Here is a 27,777-nt window from a genome sequence, read left to right as displayed (position 1 = left end):
GCTACAAATGTTCTACTCTCTGAAGTTGTGTTATTAAGATGCTCCTTAAGCAACTTGAATATGAAAAGCTATCAAAATATATCATTTAACATTATCATGCTTATTGATATTAGAAAAAGTGCAAGATATATTCCTTGCATTAGTTCATGTCTGAAATTAAATAATATTCCCTCCTGTTGTCAGTGAAGGCAATATTAGAAGAGTGCTTAGGAGCATCCACTCCAGATGCTCCTAAGGAACTCTGATATTGAAATTACTTTTATCTGTCCTTCATGTCTGTGGATATGTGTCCATGCATGGATGGATGGATGAAAGAAAGCAGAGAGCAATATGGGGATGACAGAGAAATATAAACACCACCAAGCCAAGAAATTAAAAATGGGATGTCAGTCAAATCCCAGTTTCCATGGAGTCCAATAAGGAGATAAGAGAAACCAAGCATTGTTTGTTTGTTTTGTTTGTTCATGTGTTCTATCTGAGCTGCATCACAATGATTTTAGGTTACTTTAGGTTGCTCTGGGAAAAGTAAGCAAGCCAGCAAACAAATATACTGGAATGTGTTATTAAAATGCCATGCTCGAAGAACAGTTCAAAAAGTGTTGTAGTAGGGCAATGAAGCAGAAAGAGACTGAGCTGAGCTGACAAACCTATATTTTAAGCGCGCATACAGCATACACATTCCCTTTGCAGGCACTTCTATAGGCCATGATCATAATCAGCTCTTGCTGATATAATCAAGAATTTTATTGGCTTGCATACACTAAGAGTGTCATTCGTGTGCTATGGGTACAAGGTAAAGTTGGTGATGTGTGGGGGGGAAAAGGTTGAGAGCAGAAGCCTAATTATACTGAGTAAATACTCATATGTGGTTTTTGCAGCTCTCCTGACTGGCAGCTTGTTCAATGAATAAAAGGTTGGTAATAAGAGAGGTGAAATTGCAACGCTGAGTGATACCTGTTTAATTGCCACTTGCCCTGGATCAGATCACTAATGTTATCAAATTTCGTTTGTGTAGTTATACAGGCTTCTGTGCAAAATGGGCCATCCCTATAGCCTTAACAAATAGTGCAAATAAACCACCACAACAAAAAGTTATCAAATATTCCCCGGGTTATTATTTTAGCAGCATGCTTGCTTCATTATCTCCAGCTTATCTTTGTGCGTTGAGCCATTTAAAGCAATAAAATGGAAACAATATAATAATCCTCAAAATAGCTGTGCCAGATAAATACACATTTCAAACATCTTCCCAATGGTACAACAATTTGTTCTGGGAAGAGTTTATCAGCACGATAGATTCTTCTGGTTTCTAGGCTGCTTAAATACTGCTCTCCTGCAACGTGTAATCATTTGGCAATACAATCGTTTGGCTTCATATGCCCATCACTGAAAATTTAAGGGGGAGGGGGGGAAATACTGGATTTTGCCTGGTGGATGGCTTCACTAGCAGCTTTGTTATCTCTGTTAACTGTATGAGAATGATGCCTTTGCAGATTGCTGAAAGGCAACAACTTTTCTCCCACCAGTGGATTTCAAATAGCAAAATGTCCAGTTGTATAATAGCATCTCAAATGAGATGGCACAAACATTTGACAGTCAGTGCTAGGAATTAAGAGGAGTTAGAACCGTTTACAGGTTTTGAATAGGAATTTCACTGAAGCAATACCAGGATCTATTTAAGCTTTAAAAAAACTAGAACGGCCAACTCCGGGATGCAAATATATCACCTAGTGAGCATTTGCGGTTTTATAGCCACATGTAGTAATGTTATAAAAGATTGATTAGAGAACTGTCAGCGTCCTCCCCCCAGAACCAAGAAAGATAGACAGGATTATTTCTCAGCAATTGACTCTCACCTATAGACAGAAAGTTTGCCAATCTAAAGCAACTACTTATATCATTAAAGATATATTCTGGGAACTTATTAGGAAAGAGCTTTCTTCACCCAATTTTTCTCATACGAACTATCTAAACTTTGCAGTCTCTTGGTCTGCTGGAATATAGCCCCTCCCTCCTGAAAATCTAGACCACAAGAACACACATGGATGGCAGTGGGACATTTTGCATTCAACACCCTGTACTCCAGAGGTCTTCAAACTTGGCAGCTTGAAGACTTGTGGACTTCAACTCCCAGAATTCTCCAGCCAGCTGCCAAGTTTGAAAACCTCTGCTCTACTCCTTCCAATCTTGTTTAGGTATAGTTCAGCAGTCATCTGTCAGCTGATGTGCGGTGAGATCTGTCAAGCAATGGAGGAACCTTTCAGAATAGACTGGAATAAATCATCTTATTAAGAGGCTGCTAACAAGAACCACCTAGGAAGAGAGACACACCTGAGGTGCTATGCTTTTCCAAATAACATTACATATACTGTATGGCTTGCAATTGACAGTCATTAACAATGAAATATAAGGTTGCCCAGAATATGTGTTCCCATAAAGGCACATTGAAATGGAGATTTAAAGAACAAAATGTATGCACTACTTATTCTGTATCCAGTAATGATAATGGTTTATTGGTTTTCAGCACTTATATCTCAAACAATAGAAACAATAGAGAAAAATGTACACGCAACCTCAAAAAACACCCATGTGCACATAGACAGAACGAAATCCCAACAGGAGTTTGGCAAGTCCTCTAACATCCTGGCCTGGGGACAAAGCTAGATTTTCAAGAATTTCCAGAACAAATGAAAGGTAGCACACACACACATTATAAAATTCTTATAATTAATGGCAGAATTGAGAGAGCCCTGGACAAGGAATTTTCCAGATATATAGATTCCCCAGTATTTTGGGATACTTCCCCTCCCCAATTTCTCAGAAAGTGCTGGAAAGCAAAATAGAAAGGCTTTTAAAAGAAGTAGGTCAATAGTATGTACAAACCAACTGTTAAGCTGCCCTGGAGCTTCCTTCACATTCAATACCTCCCACCCCCAAAGTGTTCCTGATAAATCAAAGAGCACCACAGTGAAAATAGAAGAGGTGGGGAGAAAGGAAAATGCCACAATTAATCATCAGGCTTGATCTGCTGGGCCTTTGGTCCATTGTGCTGGACCTATAGCCGTTTCTGATACGATGAGATATCCCTGAGGAGATTCCATTCATAAGACATGTTAATATTGCATCCTTCTAATTGTGCAAAGATAATTTCCACTGATGCTGAATAAAGATAGTTAAATAAATCTTCTATGGCTCCTTAAATCTCTCTTGCTTGGAAACTGATTCCATCAGAATAACTGGCATATATGAAGTATTTTATATTAGATCCATTTTTAAAATAAACAAATCAGGTTTAACATTCTTGAGTATCATCATATGGACAGCAGAGGTGGTATTCAGCAGGTTCTGACCAGTTCTGGAGAACCGGTAGAGGAAATTTTGAGTAGTTCGGAGAACTGGTAAATACCACCTCTGACTGGCCCCGCCCCTATCTATTGTCTGCCACCCGAGTCCCAGCTGAATGGGAGGAAATAGGGATTTTGCAATAACCTTCCCCTGCCACGCCCACCAAGCCACGCCCAAGCCATGCCCACCAAGCCACGCCCACAAAACCGGTATTAAACATTTTTGAATCCCACCACTGATGGACAGAATACATATATCCTATCTTTTTCCATTTCAATCTTTTTTGTTTCACATAATAAAAAAATCAGAACAATGTCAACTCGCAAAGCATCCCTGGCCTGCTCTCGAGATTCCATAGGCAAGAGGGATGGGAAAACGAACTCTGCAGCTGCAGCGAGGGATCATTCCCCATTCTTTTAATAAAGTGGCAAAAACTTTGTTCTAATATCAGGACTTTACTAACATTTCCCCACCGATATATCGCAATTAAAACATGCAAACCATGATTTTTATAGAATATGAATCCTTATGACATTTCCAAAACATTTTTAGTCAGATTTTATTTATTATTCAGACTTAGGGGTCCAGGAGGTATCATTTGTTCATAATATTATCAAGGAAATGATATGAGGGGCACATGACATGGATTTTTAACTTGTTAACTAACATAGTTATTTTTGTATTTTAATTTAACTTATTTCTCTCTTTTTTAAAATGATAAATCTAAAGATAAATTATAGGAGGGATGACTGGAGAATATCTCCTGATAAAAAAAAGTTTGTTAGTGCTAATTGGCATCTGCTTTCTCTTCGTGAACTCCAGATTGCTTTTTGTTAACTTAAATTTTACGCTCCTTCTGATGTGAGACCTCATTTAAATGGACATACATGTAACACATTTGATTACATGTAACTCAGTGGTGGGTTGCTAGTGGTTGCATGCGCGGAAGTGTTGCGCGCACGAGCGAACCGGCAGCAAACTAAATTGAAACCCACTACTGATGTAACTGATTACTTTTATCCTGCCCAATCAACTTTTATCTTGCATTTTATTTGATGTGTTAGCTATAAAATGGATTGTAAAGTAAAGATCTGGGTTTCCTCTTTGTGTGAGAGGAATCCCTTTTATCTCAATATTCTGATAAATTGTAATAAAATGATCATTAAATGATCTTCCTGTCTCAGTCTGTCTCATTGGAAAATATGCATACCGAGGCATGGGCCTAACAAACCAGATCTTATGGGTGGTTTTGTAATGTTATGAGTGGTTCTGTAATGTTATGGGTGGTTTTGTAATGGCTGGTTTTGTATTATGGGTGGTTTTGTAATGTCCCGATCTCCAGGATGAAAAATGAGAGCTATCATTTTAAAGATGCTCCCAAATATAATATGATACGAATAAAGAACAGACACAGAAATAAATGCATTATTTATAGAGGAAAAATCTTAACTCACCTGTAACTGTAGGTTTCATACCAAAACAGATGTTTCAAGTGCTCTTTACTGTGGCTTAAATTCCCACCTTATGTATTTTTGACACGTTTTATCTTCACAGACACACATTTGGAGAGAGAAAGTACACATTTTCTTCATGCAGTGTGTTACAGGAATGTCTATAATCATTCGTTCTAAATGCTTCTAGAAACAGAAAAGTAGTGCCAACTTCAGACACATTCACAACTTTACAGATTATCAATTCAAGCCATAGGTAGATGATGGTTTGTACCATCTGTCTCTCTCTCTCTCTCTCTTTCTCTCCCTCCCTCCCTCCCTCCCTCCCTCCCTCCCTCCCTCTCTCACATACACACACACACACACACATGCACACACAAAACAAGATCAGTGTTCTTGTTTTCAAATTATGTCTTATAGCCAAGAACAGCCTGTTCTGGCTCCATTACAGTTATATGGTGGCCAACAAGTAAACTCGCCTCACAGTTCCTGCATGTTGAAACAGGGCATTATTGTCATCAGTAATGATTGAAACTTTGCTAGGCTGAGGGAGTTCTTAAGTGAATTCCTCCAAAGCTTAAATACTTCATTAACAGCTATGGGTAGTTATGATAAAGTGGTGCTTCACTCCATTAATGAAGGGTGAAATATTCTCCATTGCCTAATTACTACAGATGTAGAAAGTAGAGCTAATTCTTGATAAAAATGCAGAAAAATTATATGCAAGTTGCATCTTTGTCTTTTCCCAAATCCCACATCATTAACCTTGATTTGCAATCATGACCAATATTGTTGCTGACTTTTCCTATTATGATCTAAACATTTACAGAATAAATAGAAAAAGTGGCTACAGTTTAAGGCATGCTAGTGAACCGAAGCTAAAATTATTCAACTTTAGTTGGGAAAAGATAAAGATGAGGAAAATTATTCTACTGAATCAACAGGTTTAAGTTATGACTGTTTCCTTAGAGAATACATGCTCTCACATTTCTCTTAAAATAAGTTGAGTCAGCTTAAAAGTTTTTAAAAGTTAAAACTAATGATAGGGGTACAGATACAACAAACACCAAAACATATAAGAAACAGCAGCCAGAAAAGCTATATATATAAAAAAAAGATTTTAAAAAAATGAATAATGGCAGGAAAATAAGAACAAGGTTATTTAAATCAAATATTTAAATAGTTCATAAAAGTTCAACAGAACTAAGAAAACATGTTCATCTTTGTTTCTTAGCTGAGGAGCCAGCATTGACTGAAGACATTTCTGTGGTCGTGTGGTCATGACTATAAGCTAATTTCTCAATTTTAGCAACTTTATGTGGACTTCAAGTCCCAGAATTCTCCAGACAGCATGTTTTTCAAACTTGGCAAATTTAAGATTAATGGACTTCAGTTCCCAAGCATGCTGGCTGGTAGTTGAGAAGTCCACACATCTGGGAGTTGAAGTCCACACATCTTAAAGTTGCCAAGGTTGAGAAATACTGCTCTGGTAAATACCTTCCTCTTTGGGAAGCTCAACAATGAGGATGGAGGTTCGTTCTCTGAGCTTGTGGGTTGGTTGCCGAATGTTTCATTATCAGGCTAGGTAACATCTTCAGAGGAACCCTAAATTCCACTGAAGATGTTACCTAGCTTGGTAACAAAAAATTCAGAAACCAATCCACAAGCTCGGAGAACGAACTTCATCCTACACCCGAGCTACAGATATTCACCACTATTGCAAGCTCAACAATAGAATAATTGCTTCATTTAGAAGAGACTAAACTCTTCCAGTGTGAATATTTAATGTTGTGAGAAAGTTTTTTTCCCCATGCTAATTATTAATTATTAAGGACTCATAAATAATGACCAAGAACTACATTTGGAGACAGATTTTTTACAATAGATTAAAAGAAAACAAGGATAGGAAAAAGAAAAATTACAGTTTTGTCTACCATGGATAGGTTAAAAGTAAAGAGAAGAGGAGACAGAGAAAGGGAAAATAAAATCAAAATGTCATGCAAATAAGATCATTTTGATCCAATATACAGAATTGCCTGGAGGCCAAAATGTTTAAAATGTCCTATAGTTGAGCCAGTCTGGTATAGTGTGGTTAACACATCATGCTAGAAGGCAGGAGACCATGATTTCCAGTTTCAGGTTAGCAAAATGCCAGCTTGATAACCTTGGGCCAGTCACCTTCTCTCAGCCGTAAAAAGGTGACAATGGCAAATCATTTCTGAAAATGCTGCAAAGAAAACTGCAGGGACTAATCCGGGCAGTTGCTAGGAGTCAAAACTGACTTGATGTCACACAGAAAAAGAAATAAAACGGAATGGAAAGTTAAAGAATCAAGAAAACAGATACTTAAACTTTCCAAACAATTTTGTGATATTTTGTGATAAGAGATAAGAGATGACAAAGAGGAAGAGAGGGAGAAAAATTAGAAAGGAATAAAATAACACATTTTTATTTTTTCATTTACATGAATTACATACCCCTTTTTGGTTTTACTAATTTTATAATGAAAAATGCTATTAATTGGAGCATCCTCAAGCTCATTTGGGGAACAATTGTATTTTTTTTAAAAAAAATAATTTGTTTGGCACTTTTCAGAATTAGCAGACTGTAAAAAAAAAACAGTATTTTTAAAGAAATAAGAGTATTCTGAGGGTTCATTTTCCAATGAACAGTTTCAGTAATTTGATATTTGCATTACTTTTTCCACTTAGAAAGTAAATTCACTAGAATAGGAAAATAGAATAGGAAAACTACTCTTACTTAAGAATGAACCATTAAATACAACCTTTTGTTCTGCAATTTTTAAAGAATCATAATACATGAATTGTGTTGCATTTTTGATGATGATTATGTGCTATCAAGTCAATGTCAACTCTTCATGACCACATAGATAGCTTTTCTCCATGAAGTGTCCCTAACCTGGTTTTCCAGTCCTTCCGATGATGCATCCATTGCATTCCTAGCACCCAATTTTTTTTTTCAGGGATGATCTTGTATTGCATTAAGTAAGCTTAAGTGTCAGTTAGTGTAGTAGTTAAGGCATCAGGCAAGAAATCAGAAGACCATGAGTTCTGGTCTTGCCTTAGCAAAACCAACTGGGTAACCTTAGGCCAGACACTTTCTCTCAGCCCTAGGAAAGAGGCAATGGCAAACCACTTCTGAAGAACCTTGCCAAAAAAACTGCAGGGACTACTCCAGGCAGCCTCTAAGAATCAGATACAATTGAATGGAAGAAAAAAAGTAAAATTAAATTGTATTAATTATATTAGTTTCAAAAATGAAAATTTTTAAAGAATGAATGAACAAATGATTTTGAACTCATTTAATTAACATTCAGTTATTTTAATAAAAATGAACAGGTGCTGTTTATAGAATCTTGAACCCTTCATTGGTGAAAGTAAAATTTTCAAAGATGCAAGATTAGATTGGCAGTGGGCAGAATTTATAGTGAGTGTACTTTTATTTTTTATTTTATTTTATTTTTCATTTTTCAGATAAGAAAACTGATAACTATCAATGGATGCTGCTCATTTTTATTTCACTGATCTACAAAGGTGAGTTGTGTTAAATGTAAGAGCGTAAGAGAGAAATCCCAAAGCAATGACAAAGTTAATAATGAACCAAAATTATTGCTTATTAGCTTTTAATAAGTAAAAATATAAATATTTGGGTGTTTAAAGAATAATATATAGCCATGCTATATATTAGAAATTATTAGCTTCCAAAAATTCCCAGAACACTGTGGTTTATATAAAAAGAACATGTAAACTTTGGAGAGATATAATCAAAAATAACATCAAAAAATAGAGTTGAGCTACCATACTAAGTCTGGCTTACACAACATCTGAGAGTTGGAGTTACAAATCAAGTGTTGATCAGCTCAAGATCAAAAGAGGATATCTGGCAGTGCTATCACTAGCATAGCTTAGCAGAAAAATCAGTGAGGTTTTGATATTCAAGGTAGATGCTTAAAGGTATGACTAGGAGAAGTTAAATCCTCAATTTTAAAAACCCCAAACCCTGAAATCTCACAACTATAATGTGATCATTTTCAACCCAATTTCAGCAGATGACCTGAGAACGTTGATGGTTAGGTTGCCTTCAAGGTATAGTTTGCCCACTGAGCCATACATATTATAATTTGCCTGGTTTCCCCTTAATAAATTGTTAATAATAATTCATCCGTGATATTTGTAAACAGGGTTTATGTAGAACAGTGCTTTTTCTTTATATTTTTCCATTCTTTTGATATCCAGTTGATAGCAATAGATGTCCTCTCCTTCTTGTCATGTCTCTTGGCAGCTATTTCTCCAGAATTACATTTTATGTGACCTTCTCATTAATTTCCTGTCTTAATCTTAAGCCAAAACAGACATTTAAGAAATTAAGAATGTACATTTGCTCACGCTAGTATCTTTGCTTCATCAATCTGTTCTTTGATCTCTGTGCCCTCCCCATTCTCATAATTATGGTTACAATTTTTGATTCATTCAGAGGTCATTCCACAATTGTTGCAAACTGATCTGAGACTCTCTATATTGATCCTATACCTCATTATGTGACCCTGTTCTTTAAATGATGAATAAATGGCCTAAAAAGGGGGAAACCTGCATCTGATCTACATATTCACCTCTTATTTTTGTTTCTTTTTGAAGTGCAAAAATTAAAAAGCTGTAGTTATTTTTTCTTCACAAGAAGAGGGCACTACAATACTCTTTTCTCAATGCCACCCTTCCCTCTACTGATGAAAAAAGGGGCTGCAGACATTTTATTAAGAAGAAAATGGCATGATGGAAGGGGGAGGAACCAACGTTTTAAGGGTGGTGGTTGGGAGTTATGGGACAAAAAGAGCACAAGAAAATATTTGGACTCCTCCAACTGAGGTGGTAAGGGGGAGGCTCTGGATGCATTGGCTAGTTGTATGTAATATGCTAACTGCACTTTTAGCATGCATCAATAAGACTGTTATATAAATTGTAAACCACAGCAAAGGAAATAAGGCTTAGCCATTCAAGCAGAAACTTAGGAGTCAAATAAAAGTACCGTATTTTTTGGAGTATATTCACCCTCTAAAAGGGGGTGAAAATTTAGGTGCGTCTTATACACCAATGTAGCCCCGCCTACCCGCTGGCCCCCACCCTTTGGCCTCTGCTTTGCAGCAGTTACCTCCTTGCAAGCAAACAGCAAGAAAAAACAGCTTCAGCACAGCCTAATTAGCACAAGTTGATTGGATCGGCCTCCCGACTCTCAGCTGATTTGCTCTCAGCTGTTTTGCGCAGGACTCTGCTGCTTGCTGCAAAGAGGTAAATTGCTGAAACAGATTTTTTTTTCCTTGTGCTAATCAAGCTAAACTGAAAACGAAAATGAAAGTTTAATGAAACAGGCTGTTTGCTGTTTGCTGCAAGGAGGCAAAATTGCTCAGAGGCAGAGGGAGATTTCTTTTTCTTCTTTTCCTCACCAAAAAAGGTAGGTGTGTCTTATACTCCCGTGCATCTTATACTCTGAAAAATATGGTAATCAAAAAGGATTTGAAATTGGACCTAAAATTAACTATATATTTGTTAATTCATAAAATACACACAGGCACACACACACATGTACACACACACACACAAACATACATATATTAATATCTAGATGAAGAGTCCAATGGGAGCAAGAGATGAAGCAGATATTTCATTTATTCATTTATTTATTAAATTTGCTTGCCACCCATCTTGCTGCAAACACTGCATGGCTTACAGCATTGAAATGCAAAATATACACTTTGCATTGCAATGTATCAAACATTTGCAATACAAACTGTATGTCTTACATATTTATTGGCAACAGTACAAGATAGATAGCATAGGGCAGATTCTGTGCTGTGAGAGGAGAATATAAGTTTCATTATTTGGTACCATATCTAAGAATGGAGCCCAGGGTATCCAGGTGGACTCAAATATCTGCATGGCTCTTTTATATCAACATTTAAACCACCAGACTCCCTCCTTTCCTGTCAGTTACCCAGCACATCTTGCCTTTTCAATTCTAAATGAAGCCTGCACACTTTCTTTTATTTATATTTTGCAATTGTACTTAATAGGCCATTCAAGGCCAGTTATGGCTAGAAGGTGGATTATATATTTTTTGAAAAAAAAAAAACCTAAGAAAACAGAAAGTCAATATTGATCAAATATTGATCAAAATAATGATCAAATATTGATCAAAAGTGAGCTGAAATATCACCAAGTATTATTTATGTAAATAGTTAAAACACTGTACATCTGATAGTAACTGAAAATGTTATTATATTTATATGTTTTATGTCTTTGTCTGAATGTTTTGTTCCTCTTTTTTTCTATTTTTTTTTATTTCTGTTTTGTTTGTAAAAAACCTCAATAAAGTTTCTATAAAAAAAAAAAGAAAACAGAAAGTCAATATGTTAGCATCCATTAAAAGAAGAATGGAACAGTTATTGCAAACTCAAGCTTAAATATTGTTTATGGAAATACGGTAAGTTTAAATAGCTAAAGTCAGTCAATATATTATGAATGCATGTCTTATGCACTTTTCGGTCTAATGGTTCTCTTTTACACAGTAAATATCTCCCCCAAGGGACTGTTACTGCCATATGATGGTAGAAACTCAGTAGCTTCAAGGACTCTGAAAGCAACACCAATGGAAAAACGAGGTCCTGATAAATTTATTCCTACCAGTAAGGTTCAAAGGTAAGATAAAGCTCTTTATCAGGAGGATAGATGAAGGTCTGATGCACAGGAGAAGCCAGATCATTTAAAGGGAAGTACTTCAAAATCAATTTCCAAGAAGATAAACAGAATATCTTTTGGTATTATTGCTAAGAAAACTGCATAAATATGGCTGCAAAATTTGAATATTTGGGTGCCAAATGATGAGATTCCCTGATTTGAAAGCACTTCTCTAATTACTGGGGAAGAACATAAAAGATTCAGAAGTAGACCTGACTATACCAAATACAAGGAAAATTAGTCCTTGATAAAATAAGAACTAAAAAAAGGAGTTCCTTATTCTTACAAGGATTGAAATGCTGTAAATAGGATTACATTATTAGGGTATGATGAAAAGGAGAAAAGGATTTTCTTACAATATTACAATTATTACAAAGCAATAATTCAGAAGAAAACCTAGAACATCTTGAGCATTATTCAAGTATACTTCTGTAGAGAATAAGGGGATGTTATACTTACTCCCTTGTTTTCACTTCAAAGGACAAAAAAAAGGGGTAATAACCTGCTCTAATGGTTACCTACCAACCAATTTAGAGGAAAAACCGTCATGATAATTACAAAAGAAAAAAGTTTGAAAATAATAAAAATCTCCATGAAAACAATGGAAACAGACTAGGGGTGGGCTTCAAAAATTTTAGCAAGGAGTTCTCTGCCTGGTTGCAGAGTGGATGTGGCCATACTGGGTGTGGCCTAGTCACCCTCCTCACCATGGCAGGTGTGTGATTTTACCCTCCCCAGGCTCTGGAAGCTTTCATCGAACTTCTGAGAGGGCGGAAACGGCCTCCCCAGCCTCCGGAGACCCTCTGGAGTGCAGGGTGTGCGTGGAGGCTTGGGGAGGGTGAAAAACAGGCCTACCAGAAGTTTGGGAGGGCCAGAAACAGATCCCACCCTCCCTGAGCCTCCGCGTGTGCCCTGCACTTACCTGCATCCAAAACGGGCCACATGGGAACTCCTGGAGGAGTGGGGTGGGTGGGGCGGGCAGCCAGGAATGGAAATTGGGGGTTCTCCGAACTGCACAGAATCTTAGCTAGAGGTTCTCCTGAACCCCTGCGAACCCCCAGCAGCCCACCCCTGAAGCAGACACCTTTTAACAACCTGCCTCTATGAATAGCAGAAACATATAGCTTTAGTTTTTTTCAACCTAACCCAATAACAGCAAAAAAGATAGTAGTACAACACTATGGCTGTTAGTTTGAGTCTTCACTTTTTCCTAAAAAGAGCGAAAGATTTTGGCAAACTGCAAGCAAAGCTCAACATTGATTATATGAGTGTAAACCTCTAGGAATCCTATGATTTTGACAGTATCTCAATGAAATGAAATAAATTATAAAATTGATCCAGTGTTTGCAGTTTGTATCACTGCTGGATATAGTGCTGTTTTGCCTTGAGCTCTGAGCAAAACTAATGGGTTTGTTTGAAGTTTGAAACAAAACTCCCGACAGCATTTGAAACACTTTTTTTTTTTTTTTGAGTTTGGAAGGTTTTGCATAACCCCATATTATTAGGTAGATGATGATGGGCACAGTAGGATGGGGGAGTGTGGAAACCTCTGGCTTGTGTCATCTTTCAAATTCCAACTCATAGAACCATCCTGAATACTTTTATGTTGCAAATTTGGCTTTCAAAACACCTGTCTTAACTCTCACTTTTATCTAGAGTTCTAAGCAAACTTTCCATGTTCTGATTAAAAAGAGACTTCTAGATTCAGGGATGGAGTGGGAATTGATTTTTACATGAATATTCATCCCTCGTGGTATTATAATTTTAATTCAGTATTTTTTGCTTCATTGTTTTACTGAGTTTTTAAAAAGTAAAAGTGATACAAATTGAAAACAAATGTGGTATGTTTTGCCCAGAAATATTCCACAGAAACTAAATAGCTTTTTAAAAGTTAAAAAAGAGAAGAGAAGCAAATAAAAATAAAAGAATATAAACTAAGAATAACAAAAATATACACAATAATTTTCAGTACTTTTTTTTTTTATAAAACTAAACACGGCAATATCTTTATACAAATGAAATACAATTTTTAAAGCAACAGATTAAATCAGTGTCCAATCTCCCCTCTCTTCCAATAAAGTATCAGTGTAAAAGTTAAGAGTTGACAAATGCATTAAAGCAACTTTAATACTCTGTCTTTGTGGGAAATGGGCAGTTCAGAAATGTGATAGATAGATAGATAGATAGATAGATAGATAGATAGATAGATAGATAGATAGACAGATGATAGATAGATAGATAGATAGATAGATAGATAGATAGATAGACAGATAGATGATAGATAGATGATAGATAGATAGATAATAGCCTTGGTGGCGCAGCAGACTAAAGTGCTGTTAAGTAACACCAGCTGCCTGCAATTACTGCAAGTTCAAATCTCACCAGGCTCAAGGTTGACTCAGCCTTCCATCCTTTCGAGGTAGGTAAAATGAGGACCCGGTTTGTGGGGGCAATAAGCTGACTTTGTATAAAAAAGAACCCCGCTTAGGGGGCCCCCGAAAGCCCTGCTAAGCAGGTATATACAAAAGTATGAAGGCTATTGCTTAACGCATTGTAAGCTGCCCTGAGTCTCCAGAGAAGGGCGGCATATAAATCGAAATCGAACCAATAATATAAAAATAAATACCTTTGAATATTTATAATACTTTCCAAGTATATAGAATATAGAATCACTTTTTTTGCAAATCAGAAACAGTAATCCATCCAATTCCTGTAAGTAATTTTAATGTTCCAAATTGTCATGCCTACATAAAGAAATCAGTGAGAAATAAGCATTCTATTAAAATATACGCTGGTTTAAAGTTTTAGCAAACACTTATTACAGCCTTTGAAAGTTGAAACTGTATTTGTAATCCCCATTCTACAAGGGGACTGTTGAGTTCGTCCGTCCTTCCTTCCTTCCTTCCTTCCTTCCTTCCTTCCTTCCTTCCTTCCTTCCTTCCCTCCCTCCCTCCCTCCCTCCCTTCTTTCCTCTCTGCAGATATCTACACCCTGTTATTTCATTTGGAAGCAGGGTTTCTGTATCATCAAAAAGTTATTCTTCAGTCAAGTTATATGTACAGTGTATACATACTGTATTTGAAGTATAAAAAACAAATTGCATGCAATCTTAATGCTAATAATACGCTCTCCATTTCATATTTGTAGATTTGTACAAGTCAAATTCAATATATTCTCTTTCCTTTTCTGAATAGGCTGCCATTTTCTAATGGGACTGTGATAATTTTTTTAAAAAAATGTCATGCAACTAGAAACTGGAGGAAAATACATCACTGCATTTTCCATGGTAGTCAAGCACCAAGTTCAGCAACTTTTCAGGTTAAAGGAGTCCCCTCAAAATTGCCTGAAATCTCATACAATTGCTTAAATAAATGAACATTTAACCACAGAGAGATAGGCATAAAATCCTTTTGGATTTAAAGGATTATCCTAGGTGAGCTACCTGCCTGATAAAACGAGGGCTCAAAAGTTGAGATGATAGCTGTAATTTTGTCACATCACAGAAGCCCTGCCTCTTTTTAATCTATGCTACATAAGCAACATGTATAAAACTGGCTTTGAACATTTTGTTGTAGCCATTATCTTGACTTCCTGACTTCCTGACTGGCTTTCACTGATTTCCTTTTGGGTACTGTAGTAATATGTAGGAAGTTTTCAGAGTGTAGTCTGGATTTGTTAAGGCTTCTCTTACCTTTCCTCATATTAGAGGACTGATGAATTCAGTGCAGTTTGCTTTGCAATTTCCATTCTATGCCTCTCTTTTAATGTGCAAGAAATACATTTTGGATGAAATAGCTTGTTATAAAGTGGGGAAAGAAAAAGGCAACTTTGAGGCAATAGGATACTTTCCTTTACTAGTTTTTTAAACATATGACATTTCCTCCTGTCAATAATTAGAAGATATATGCTGGATGCTGGATAAATGCAGTCTTTTTGGTTGTGATGATGGCGAAAAACAACAGCAAAACATATTTCACCAATATGTTTAACTTTTAACAGAATAACAGAGTTGGAAAGGAGCTTGGAGATCGTCTGGTCCAATCTGGGCGGCTGGTGGGGCCTTGGATCGAGTCGTGCCTTTGCGGCCTCTGACCCGGTGTCGATCCCTCGCGGCTCCTTGGTTCACCGAGGAACTGAGGGAGATGAAACGCCGGAAAAGATGCCTAGAGAGCGGTTGGAGGGCCAGTCGTGCTGAATCTGACCGAACACTGGTAAGGTCGCATATTAAGACCTACCTAGTGGCGATAAAGACGGCAAAGTTTAATTACTTTTCCGCCTCTATTGCGTCATCAGGAAATCGTCCGGCCGCCCTGTTCAGGGTAACCCGCTCCCTGCTCCATCTGGGAGCGCGGGAGGATCCCTTGGAAGGCAGGGCGGAGGATTTCGGACAATACCTGCATGACAAAATCGCTCAGATCCGGGGGGACTTGGACTCTGACTGGGTAGATCAGGGCAGGGTGACGAGGAATAGTCTTGAGAATGTTATCTGGGAGGAGTTTGATGCTGTGACTCCCGATGATGTGGACAGGATCTTGGGGAGACTTAGTGCAGCCACATGTTTACTGGACCCGTGTCCCTCCTGGTTGGTACTGGCCTCCCGGGAGGTTACACGAGGCTGGCTCCAGGGTGTTATCAACGCTTCGTTGAGTGAGGGTTACTTCCCCGCGGCCTTGAAGGAGGCGGTGGTGAGGCCTCTCCTCAAGAAGCCGTCCCTGGATCCAGCAATATTGGCCAACTACCGTCCTGTCTCCAACCTTCGCTTCCTGGCGAAGGTTGTTGAGAGTGTGGTCGCGCGACAGTTCCCGCAATTCCTGGAGGAAACATCCTATCTGGATCTGTTCCAGTCTGGTTTCAGGCCTGGGCACAGCACGGAAACGGCATTGGTCGCGTTGGTTGATGATCTCTGGAGGGCTCGGGACAGGGGTTGCTCCTCTGTTCTGGTCCTGTTAGACCTCTCAGCTGCTTTTGATACCATCGACCATGGTATCATGCTGCACCGGTTGGAAGAGTTGGGGATGGGGGGCACCGTGTTACGGTGGTTCTCCTCCTTTCTCTCCGACCGGTCGCAGTTCATGTTGGCAGGGGGGCAGAGGTCGACCTCGAGGCCTCTTATATGTGGAGTGCCTCAGGGGTCGGTCCTCTCGCCTCTCCTGTTCAACATTTATGTGAAGCCGCTGGGCGAGATCATCCGTGGCTTTGGGGTGAGATACCATCAGTACGCTGACGATACTCAGCTGTACATCTCCACCCCAGGCCACCCCAACGATGCCCTTGAAGTGATGTCCCAGTGCCTGGAGGCTGTACGGATCTGGATGGGGAGGAACAGGCTCAGGCTCAACCCTTCCAAGACTGAGTGGCTGTGGTTCCCGGCATCCCGATATAGTCAGTTGACTCCATCACTGACTATTGGGGGCGAGTCTTTGGCCCCCACAGAGAGGGCTCGCAATCTGGGAGTCCTCCTGGATACGCAGCTGTCCTTGGAGGAACATCTGACGGCTGTGACCAGGGGGACCTTTTATCAGGTTCGCCTGATCCGCCAGTTGCGGCCCTTTCTTGATCGGGATTCCTTGTGCACAGTCACTCATGCCCTCGTGACCTCTCGCCTTGATTACTGCAATGCTCTCTACATGGGGCTCCCCCTGAGGAGCACCCGGAGGCTCCAACTGGTCCAGAACGCAGCAGCGCGGGTAGTGACGGGAGCAGCGTGGCGCTCCCATGTAACACCGCTCCTGCGTGAACTGCACTGGCTCCCGGTGGTCTTCCGGGTGCGCTTCAAAGTGTTGGTTATCACCTTTAAAGCGCTCCATGGCATAGGGCCTAGCTATCTTCGAGACCGCCTACTGCCACCGACGACCTCCCACCGACCCGTGCGCTCCCACAGAGAGGGCCTCCTCGGGGTGCCATCAGCCAAACAATGCAGGCTGGTGACCCCCAGGGGGAGGGCCTTCTCTGTGGGGGCACCTACCCTCTGGAATCAGTTGCCCCCTGAGATAAGGAGAATCCATGACCTCAGTGCCTTCCGCCGTGCCCTTAAAACTTTCTTTTTTCAACAAGCCAGGCTGGCTTAATTTCTTTTTAAGGGTTTTATTAATTGTCCTGTTTTGCTTATCGTTTTTAATTAATGGGGCCAAATCTATATATATTTTTAAATGTGTTTTAATATTTGTATTTGATGTTTTTATCTGGCTGTTCACCGCCCTGAGTCCTCAGAGAGAGGGGCGGTATACAAATTCAAAAATAAATAAATAAATAAATAAATAAATAAAATCTCCTGCTCAGGCAAGAAACCCTATACCATTTCAGACAAATTATCAAACATCTTCTTAAAAATTTCCAATGTTGGAGCACCCACAACTTCTGGAGGCAAGTCATTCCACTGATTAATTGTTCTAACTGTCAGGAAAGTTCTCCTTAGTTCTAGGTTGCTTCTCTCCTTGATTAGTTTCCATCCATTGCTTCTGGTGCTTTTCAAGTGCTTTGGAAAATAGGTTGATCCCCTCTTCTTTGTGGCAGCCTCTTAGATATTGGAACCCTAGTCCTTTTCATTTTCTTCTTTTTCTCCTGATATTTCCTTCTTTTGTCTTGATAGGCTTTGCCAGCCAATATTTTATTTATTTATTTATTTTTATTAAATTTATCTCACCACAAAGCGATGTTGGGTGGCTTACAAATTCCTATATGACCTATATGTAGAAGTCCATAATCCAAATCAATTGGATGGCAACAAGTTACTCTCTTTGGAATTCCGTAACCGTTTCAATAACTTGCAGAAACCTCATATTAACATGTTATCCTCTCTTTAACATGCTGACTTCCTTATCATAAGGCAAGTCAGGTTGGATATGTATTAAATTTATACACCATCCATCTTGCTATCAGGAAACTCTTGATACCTTAAATGTAGATGGATATCCAAGACATAGGGTTTAGCCATCATTCAAACTGCTCAAATAACATTTCTAAGGTGCAAATATGCTCTAAGCCTGGTGTATGTCATGAAATTTCTGAACACAAGTCTAGCTATCTTTCAAAGAGAGAGCTGCATTCTGAAATAGCCTGACACGTTGTAGAGACAGAGCTGGGAAATGGGGTGAAGTGGGCAGGGAATCTTTCTGTTTATCTTTCATACTCTTGCTCTGTCTCTCTCACTTGCCCATCCTACCTCTTGTGCTTCTCTGTTTTTTTAACTCAGTCTTTTACTCATTCTTACTCGCTCACTCTGACCCTCTTTCTGGTTGCTCAAGGAACTACTATTCTTATATTTTACAGAGATCTATAGATCCTTCAAAAGATAAACCCGCGTATATGCAGAGCCTACAACAAGCTCTGACAAACACATTAGAAAGCATTCTACAGCATCTGCTCTTGCAGAATCCAGGTGTCTGATGTCTTCTGCAGGTCAGGAGGAAATGATGACAGAAGACAGTCCCCAACATGTGAGAGAGAGAGAGAGAGAGAGAGAGAGAGAGAGAGAGAGAGAGAGAGAGGGAGAGAGGGAGTGAGAGAGTGTGCTTTCAGCAGCCTAAGGTGACCAATCATATCATCAGTGAAGCATTCAGATAGAGCCCATTGAAAAAACATTATTGGAAAAAGAGGGAAATCACCATTTTAACTGGGCCAGCTAGTGATCATTTTAAGTTGCTTGTGCTGAGGGCTGGTGAGGAGATGAAGGCAACCTCAAGAGGATGCGTCATTTAAAAATGGCTAGCAGGGCATGTTCATTCCATGTATAGAAAGCTGTGAGGATGAACCTTTGGGAAGCAAAATTCAAACTCTTCTGATTTGTCTGCACTTCAAAACTCAATACTGTTGAATTATGAACAAGAAGATGGGCCATACTGACCACCCATCTTGTTTACAAAAGCCTTGTGTGATCAGAATAATGCAATAGTCTGGAACACAAAATATGGAAAGTGATAATTTCAAAGAAGTCTATTGCATTTTAAAAAGTTATTGTTTCTTATTTGCTTTTAAATCTTTGGGGTCATTATAAGGTTTTATGTAGACTTCTCCATTCTATACTTCAGATGTTTAACTCTTACATGTAAACTAGAATATGTTGTTTCATAACTGTAGTCTTTGTTTTAGCTGGGAAGTCTTAAGACAAAGCTTCATTCATAAAGACAGTACAATATTTGAAGTACTAATTATTGTGTGCCGGAATTAATTTTTCCTTGGTAATTATTCTTCAGGCAGAGTTGACAATCCCAGGCATTTATCTCATTCATTAAAATTCCATAACAATTTCTCCAATGGCTTTCACTCATAATAATAATATGCATTATTATGCACCACTAATTTCCATGAAGAACAAGAAGGGACTATTTCTTCGGGCATCAGCAATTATCCTCTAAAGCTTTCACATTTAGTTTTTCCCTGTTGCCTGGTTTTGTGACAGTTTATCAAAACAACAAAATGGCAATGTATTTAAAGACCACTTGAATTTCTACTGAGCAATAGCACTTCCACCATTTTCATGCTTCTCTAAATGACTGCCCACTATCCGTTCAATGGAAGTGACCTTCAGTTAAAATCATATAGGCTGGTTTATGAATGACTAACAGGAAGTGATTTCTGCCACAACTTCTTTTGTTTTAGAATTAATGCTTTTTCTTCTTCTTCCATGCAGCACGAATAACAGGGAATTTGACCTATTAAAGGGAAGGGTCCTTAAGCAGCTGAGATATTTTGAGAGTCCAACTGTATGTTAATCATTTTTACTTGCAAAGCCTCAGATCCTTTTAATGGAAACTGGTTTCTCTTTATGGCCGCTGTAAATCATGGTCTCTGTCAGAATCCTGCACTCCCCCCCCACTACTCACATACACTTTCAACTCTCTTCACCCAAATTAATAACAAATTATTCATTGCTGTTGTGAGAACCTTTGAAAGAACTTCATTTCCCCTAGGAATTTTTGTAATGGTATCCATGTATCAAGCTGATAGAGAAGTAGTAGGGAAAGTGATAAATCTCTTTTATTCTTTTCCTTCTGTGCTATTGATTTTTAATTGAGGGGAAGGAAGGAAGGAAGGAAGGAAGGAAGGAAGGAAGGAAGGAAGGAAGGAAAAGTCTTAGCAGTTTGCAGATCTGAGGAGAGGGAAAACAAAGTAAGCTAACATAAATGGGAGAAGGATATTTGTATTTTTTTTTTCTAGCTCAGATTTTAATTGGAGTTGAGAAGAGTTTGCTTACTATAAAAACCCACCTTTTCTTTGAGGCAACCATCTATAATAATCCCTGAGTTTTAGTAGAACATCACCAGCAGCTTTAGTGGCTCATAAATTTTGGCTCTTATAATATAAATAAACGTATTTCAGGAGAACTATTAAAATATGTCCAAATCTTGCAACTTGTATTATGAGTGGGTTATGATAGGAGCGTATATAAAAAATCGAAAGGACATTGAAATCATCTCCTGTCAATGTTATTCCAAAAATAAAAGCTATATATTCTCTGCATAGTTTTCTGTCAATTCAAGGTTGGATAAAGAAAAGAAAAAAAAACCCTCTTCAACTCCAAAACTTGATTCTCTGTATTGACTCGGTTCAGTACAGAATATTTTGTCCCAGTGTTTTTAGGGATGACACATTTGCCTCCTCATCCACAGTGCTCATTTTGGCTTTAAAGAGTATCCCTCAACACATACTACCACTAAAATTATTTGAAGGACCAGTGCAAACCATGGTAGGTACTCAGATTTCAACTTTTATAATACCCTACAAGGCTAAACAAAGTATTTCGATCTTTGTTACACAGTGTATAAGTCATTGAGACAACATCCTATTCACCCATCCTTACTAACAGCTCTTTCCCAACAATCACATTTTATGGTAACCACTAATCAACCTCTCAACTCTACCCCAAAAGAAATATTAAGAATATGCATGATCCTCATATTTACACCTGGCCTTATCTGTTTTCTTGTCTTCATTGAGTTCTTCCTATTATCATAGTTAAGTTGCAAATTCAGGCGGTCATCAAGAGTGATGTCTCCAGGTCTTCAAAAAAGATATTTTCCCCACATTATCCCTCCAGCAAAGAGATCAGTTCCTACTTGGTCAACTCTAGGTCTTTTCATGATGAGCAAAAGATATGAAGACGGCCTCATCATCTTAGCATAGCTATTTCAAGGAGCAAGTCAGGTTACATTCTTTTTAAGCTTTGTGCAAAAAGTACAAGGTAAATTGGTACCTGTCTACCAGCTTGCGATGCATCAGACTTGATATTCAAAGGGGGGGGGGGAATGAAGAAAGGAAGAAAAAATAAACATTAAACCAGTTGAAACCATTCTTCCTAATAGTCATTATTTTGTATTCAATGTTCACCAATGTAAGCATATTTGTGCATACTTTTTCCTAATACACTTTGTGAAATTCAGAGAAGCGCAAATTTTATGTTCTAAGTTTCAATTCATGTATTAGTTTGTTAAAAGTACAAATCAGATACAGTTTACTGTACCCAATGAATTTCTCTTCCTTAGCTGGCCTTGAATATAAAGCTTTTGTTCTCAATGATTCTACCCAAGAATACAGCTCCACCAAGGGAGAAATAAAGCCACTTTTTCACATAAGTGTGTTTTATTATGCTGCATTAATTGCCATCTACCCTGAATTATATACAGAGGCTAGAAGTCCAGGGATGTATACATTAAGGTAAAGCAAATAAATAATTCAGGACAGAAATATTAATCAATGAGAATTCAGAGGGACTGTTTTTTTTTTCTTATGTTATAAAGTACTAAATCTCCTGAATTTCTTAAATGAACAAGAACTCCATCTGCTATTATCTCTTTCATTATATGTGAGTATTTAGGGAGGAAAAAATGCAATATTCTCTTTTAACTAAGTAGGCAAATGGCTAAAGGAAGGGGCAGCCACAAAATATAAAATTGGCAGAGACAATGGTATGATTGAAGTTTTACTTGAAGCTTTAGGAAGTTGCCTTTATTAAACAGAATCTATTTATTTTGTTTAATTTGTACTTGAGTGTCTTTTATACAACCAAGCAAAGATTCTAATTGTGCAAAAAGCAGGCATATTGAAAAAGGCACATGGCTCAAAGAAAAAAATAATCGGCAGAAAAAATATCTTGAACTTACTTTTAGTACTATACGCAGAAGAATGTGTGAAATATTTATTTTATTAAATATCTAATTCACATTTGATAAAATAAATATTTAATAAAAATGTTCCACATATTCTTTTATCTTTAGTAATTTATTGTATGAAATACAATATTTATTATATTTATTTGAAAAATATATAATTTTTTTTTTAAAAAATCAACATGCATAAATTAAATATGTTAAAGAAGAGAGAGAACAACAATTGCAGGAACTGTATTCAAAGCTCTATAGGCACACATGTGTGTGCACGCATGCACATACATATACACAGATCCATCTTAGTTCATTCCCTGGATCAGAAACTGCACTTTGCCCTTTTTTAATATGGGAAAGATTTTGAAATTATTCTATTCTAACTAAACAGGAAGAAATAGTCAGGAGTGTTAGGATATTACAAGAGAGGAAGAGAAAGCAAATTCATAGAAATTAATGTTGGAAAATTAATGGAGGTTGTTTCTAATTTGCATCCCATTTGCTCTTAGTCAATACTCACATCCAGATTAGAGCAAGCACACAAGCTGCTGAATTCAGCTAGCAAAATGTAGCCGGATGTTTATTTGTGACACATCAGCAAACTTCAAAAACTGTTAATTGGAAAAACAAAAAAAACAAAAAAAAAAGAGAGAGAGAGAGAGAGACAAAACAGATACAGAGGGATACAATTACAGTAACAGAGTTGGAAGGGACCTTGGAGGTCATCTAGTCCAACCCCCTGTTCACGCAGGAGACCTATACTAGGGATTCAAACCATCAAACTGCCAACCTTTCTGGACAGCAAACATGAGATAAAAGGACAAAGGATTTATTAACAACTCTCTAGATTATTTATATCTATATCTGTATACCAAAGGCACAAACTCTTTGAAAATGACTAGAAACAGGTGTAATTAACATGGGCTATCCCAAAGGGAATGGCTTTTAATTATTCCAGTCTTAACCCCTTTATATACACAACAGCAGCAAATTAGCAGTGGAAAGTAGGCCATAAGTTTATCCCTCTCTATTTCTGCACCACAGAAGAAACCATTTTGGAGGGGGGGTGTATTTGCATGTGTGAACATGGAAGCTTTTCTTAGAATAATTTTTGTTTTTCACCACAGTGGAATAAACTCTATAGGAAAGCTAGATCACTCCTAAGGTCTGTTGTTGTTGAGGTTCAGTCACTAAGTTGTGTCTGACTCTTCACGACTGCATGGATCATAGCATGCAAGGCTCCCCTGTCCTCTACTGTCTCCCGGAGTTTGTCCAAATTCATGTTCATTGTGTGGATACCATTATCTAACCATTTCATTCTCTGCTGTCCCTTTTTCTTTTTGCCTTCCATCTTTCCCAACATCAGACAATGAGTCCTCTCTTCTCATTTGGCGCCCAAAGTATTTGAACTTCAACTTCAGTATCTGTCCTTTCAAAGAATAGTCAAGTAGATTTCCTTTAGGATTGAACAGTTCGATCTCCTTGCAATCCAAGGGACTCTTAAGAGCCTTCTCCAAGACTCTTGGAGATTCTACCACAATTCAAAAACATCTGAAGAGCTACAAATGACAAACACCAGAGTTTGTTTTATTAATTTTCGAATGAAGATACCTTTGTTTTCTTTCCCTTTTAAAAGGACCCATAATGCTTTCATTCTGAGGTACAAGATGATGACATTTTCAGCAACAGTGGCCCCAATAGTGAAGAATATCACTATAGAACATAAATGAACACAGTTCCTGAGCCCATCAGATAGATGAGACACCAACAAAAATGACTATCATCATTAAAATAAGGTCATCAGGAAGACAGCCTACATGGTACAAATGCTGGGTCACTCTACTTGTCTTAGGTCCTGAATTACCTGGATTTTGGAGGGAAAGCGACAAACCTAATTTTCAGAATAACTGAAATGGAGCTGCTATGAATGTTAATATCTTTAATACAAAATGTCAAAATATTGATGACCAAAAATCCCAGTGCACCTCAATAATGGTTATGCTGGTTAGATAATGGTAGCTGAAGTTCAGCAAGAGTGAACTTCATTTCACAGATAAACAGGTTGCCTACCCTGGACAATTTGAATTGGATGACCTCCATTACCTGAACTTCATTCTGAGAGGATTTTAACTTTAGAAATAAATTTAATCTTAGACATACACAAATTGTTCCAGCTATTCATGATATCTTTTGAATAAGCATAATCCATATCTTACGTATGCGGATTATGTGCTATGAATGTCACAAGCAATTTTTAAAGTAAATGGCCTTTTATGAAATTGCTATTAGGCATCCTGCCTGTTTCGCTGTCACTTGAAAACATGATGGTTTTATGACCAATGTAAATGCTGCAGCAATTCTATAGTATTGAGCAAATAATATTATATTCATGGAAACCTACAAAAGGCACAAAGAAATAAACATTTACATACCATTCAAAAGAGATAATTTTAAAAAAGCTAAAAGAGAAATGAAAAGACCTCCTTGCCAGTAATCAACATCCAGATAAGCAGAGATTAATACTAGACAAAACAATCAAGCAGTAAACAATACCCTAATCAAGGAACTACCAACTCAGAGAAACAATCAAGCAGTAAACAACAGCCTAATCAAGAAATTACCCAGGAGAAAACCCCCCCACTAATATGGACAGGGCAAGCTACTGTATACAACAGAGAGCAAACCCCACTCCCTTCTACCATTGAAGATGTTATCCAGGTCTGTAAGCAATCAAGCTCAGAGAACACACAGGACTTCATTATTTAATCTGTCTCCTGAATGTACATATGGCAAAATGGCTTAAAATGCAATTCGCTGGGTACAGCTTCCATTTTCATTCAAATAAGAGGCAGTATCTTTTGAAAAACGTTACCAAGAAATGAAAGTGTTGTTTTCAGAGTGCTAATTGAACTGAATCAATTCAGATAACTGCTGAATCTGTAAGTATAAATCTGTGGTAACAAAAAATTATCAAACAATGGAAAAATTGTTATCCAGTCACAGTGGGCACTGTTTCCATTTGAATTTCAGATAGATAGGAGCATTAATTGAAGTCAAGCATGGCTTGTAGGAAAGAATGAAGTCTACTTGTTTATTGCATAAAAAAACAACAACAAGATAACTGTATATCTTTAAGTCACCAAAACAGCAAAAACAGCTGGATGATACTTGCAAAGTTTTTCTGTTTACTTGAACACCTGATACGTTTTCCAAAGTGTTCACTGAATGGATAACAATTTTTCCATTGTTTGATCATTTTTTGTTACCACAGATTTATACTTACAGAATTGGTGTTTGGCTCATAGTGTTGTTGTTTTTTCCTAATGGGGGATGCTTATTTCTTGACTGACAACAGTCCTTCCTTTTCTTTGCTATGCTGTAATGCTATAATGCAATGATGTTAAAGGAGTCAACAATGAGGCTATGTCTTAGAGATGTTTGTGCAATGCTGATGATTACAAGAGAATATTGATTGGCTGGTGAAGCATGGCTCCATAATTGCCCTGTGTGGATGGCAGAGATGGTTCTTTCAGTTGGCTGTGATCCATAAAATGATGTGGGCTTTCTATTTTTATGCATTAATGTTTATGTTTTCAACAGTTACAGGAAGGAGCAATCGTTTTGTCTTAAACACAAGATGGGTTACAACAGAGAATGCAAGATAAGATGATTAGACGGTCATCATTCCACCACCACCCCTCTTCATTTAAGTGTTCACCAAGTGAATTTGATCTGAAAACCTCATGGTTAAAACAGCTTTTGTATCTCTTGGAGAAGAATTCAGCCACTTCCACATATGAAAATTGTGCCAATCTGTTCAATAATGTCTTCATCACCATCACTTTCTCTCCACGATGCTGGGTTTTTCTTTTCCATGTACCTTCTGCTGTATTGAAAGAATTTGAATATGCAGAATATCCAAAACTAAACTGACAATATTGGGATAGTTAAAATAAGTGCATTCAGACAATCAGAATATAGTGAAAGGCTTGTTCAGGTTACAGATAACTAGAAGTTATTTGAATGTAAAGTGCACCTAACAATACGGCAGTAATGACTTATGATAATTATGGAAATTTTCCAGGGAGATTATCATAATTTATGAAAAATTGCAATAATTAGTCAAGGTGATTATGATAATTTGTGATAATTTATGATAGTTTGTCAGGCAATTATACAAATTAGGAAAATTCATGATAATTACTCAAGGTAATTATCACACTTTATGATAATTTATGAAAATTATGATAACTAGCCAGGGCAAGTATCATAATTTATTAAAAATCTTGAACATTTTCCAGGTCAATTATCATAATTTATGAAAAATTACTATAATTATCCAGAATAAATAATGAAAAATTATGAACATTTTCCAGGGTGAAATTTTACAGGTTTTCTATAGTCTGAATTTCTTCGGATTAATGATATCCCTTGAAATGTCTTGCATTTCATTTCAAACAGGGGATATGCAAGATAATAGAAATTCCCATCTGATTTGTAGTTGTCTTCAAGTGGCTAATCCAGAGCTATGCAGTGCATGGCTTCCAATTTGTATCTAAGTGATAGATGGAAGAAAATGTGTATATCTACGTTGCTGCTTATTTGTAAAGGATTATGGAGATCTTCTTTATTGCCAAACTGGTGGTGGGTTTCACTTACCTTTGCTACTGCTTCGCTCGCATGCGCATGCACAGAGTGTATTTGATGATGTATGGGTGGGTGGGCGGAGCCTCCCGTCACTGCTACTACCAGTTTGCCAGAACTGGGGCAAACCGATAGCAACCCATCACTGTGCCAAACTATACTTTTTAGAATTCTATTTCTATTTCATGTTTTAAAAAGTGCATGTTCAATTAACAGGATTAAAAATATCTGCCTAAATTTTGGGAGTCTCTATTCTTTTTGGATACTTCAGATTTGTGTAACCAACTAAGTTGTCATGAGACAAGCTAGAATGTGTTAGTTTGAGGAGTGTGTGTGTATGGGTGTGTATGCACTAGAGAGAGAGAAAAAAAAGAGAGAGAGAGAGAATGCCAATGCATATTTTCCTATCTACCTGTATGACAATCCATCACTTTGATTTGAACAAACCTAGCTCCAGGTTTGGCAGCTGTTAAGTTGAATGTAGCATTT

The 27,777-nt window shown here is 37.6% G+C and overlaps 1 long non-coding RNA gene across 1 annotated transcript; it reads left to right on the top strand.

The window, feature by feature from the left end:
* Window positions 1-8,234: 8,234 nt before the first annotated feature.
* On the top strand, window positions 8,235-27,525 carry LOC148112914 (uncharacterized). The gene is made up of 2 exons (XR_015728808.1): window positions 8,235-8,350; window positions 26,245-27,525. It is a non-coding gene; the product is annotated as an uncharacterized LOC148112914 (long non-coding RNA).
* The last annotated feature ends 252 nt before the right edge of the window (window positions 27,526-27,777 follow it).

Source organism: Pantherophis guttatus, chromosome 7 (genome assembly GCF_059756535.1).
Source record: "Pantherophis guttatus breed Tessera chromosome 7, ASM5975653v1, whole genome shotgun sequence".
NCBI lineage: Eukaryota > Metazoa > Chordata > Lepidosauria > Squamata > Colubridae > Pantherophis > Pantherophis guttatus.
This window is presented reverse-complemented; position numbering and strand designations above follow the sequence as displayed.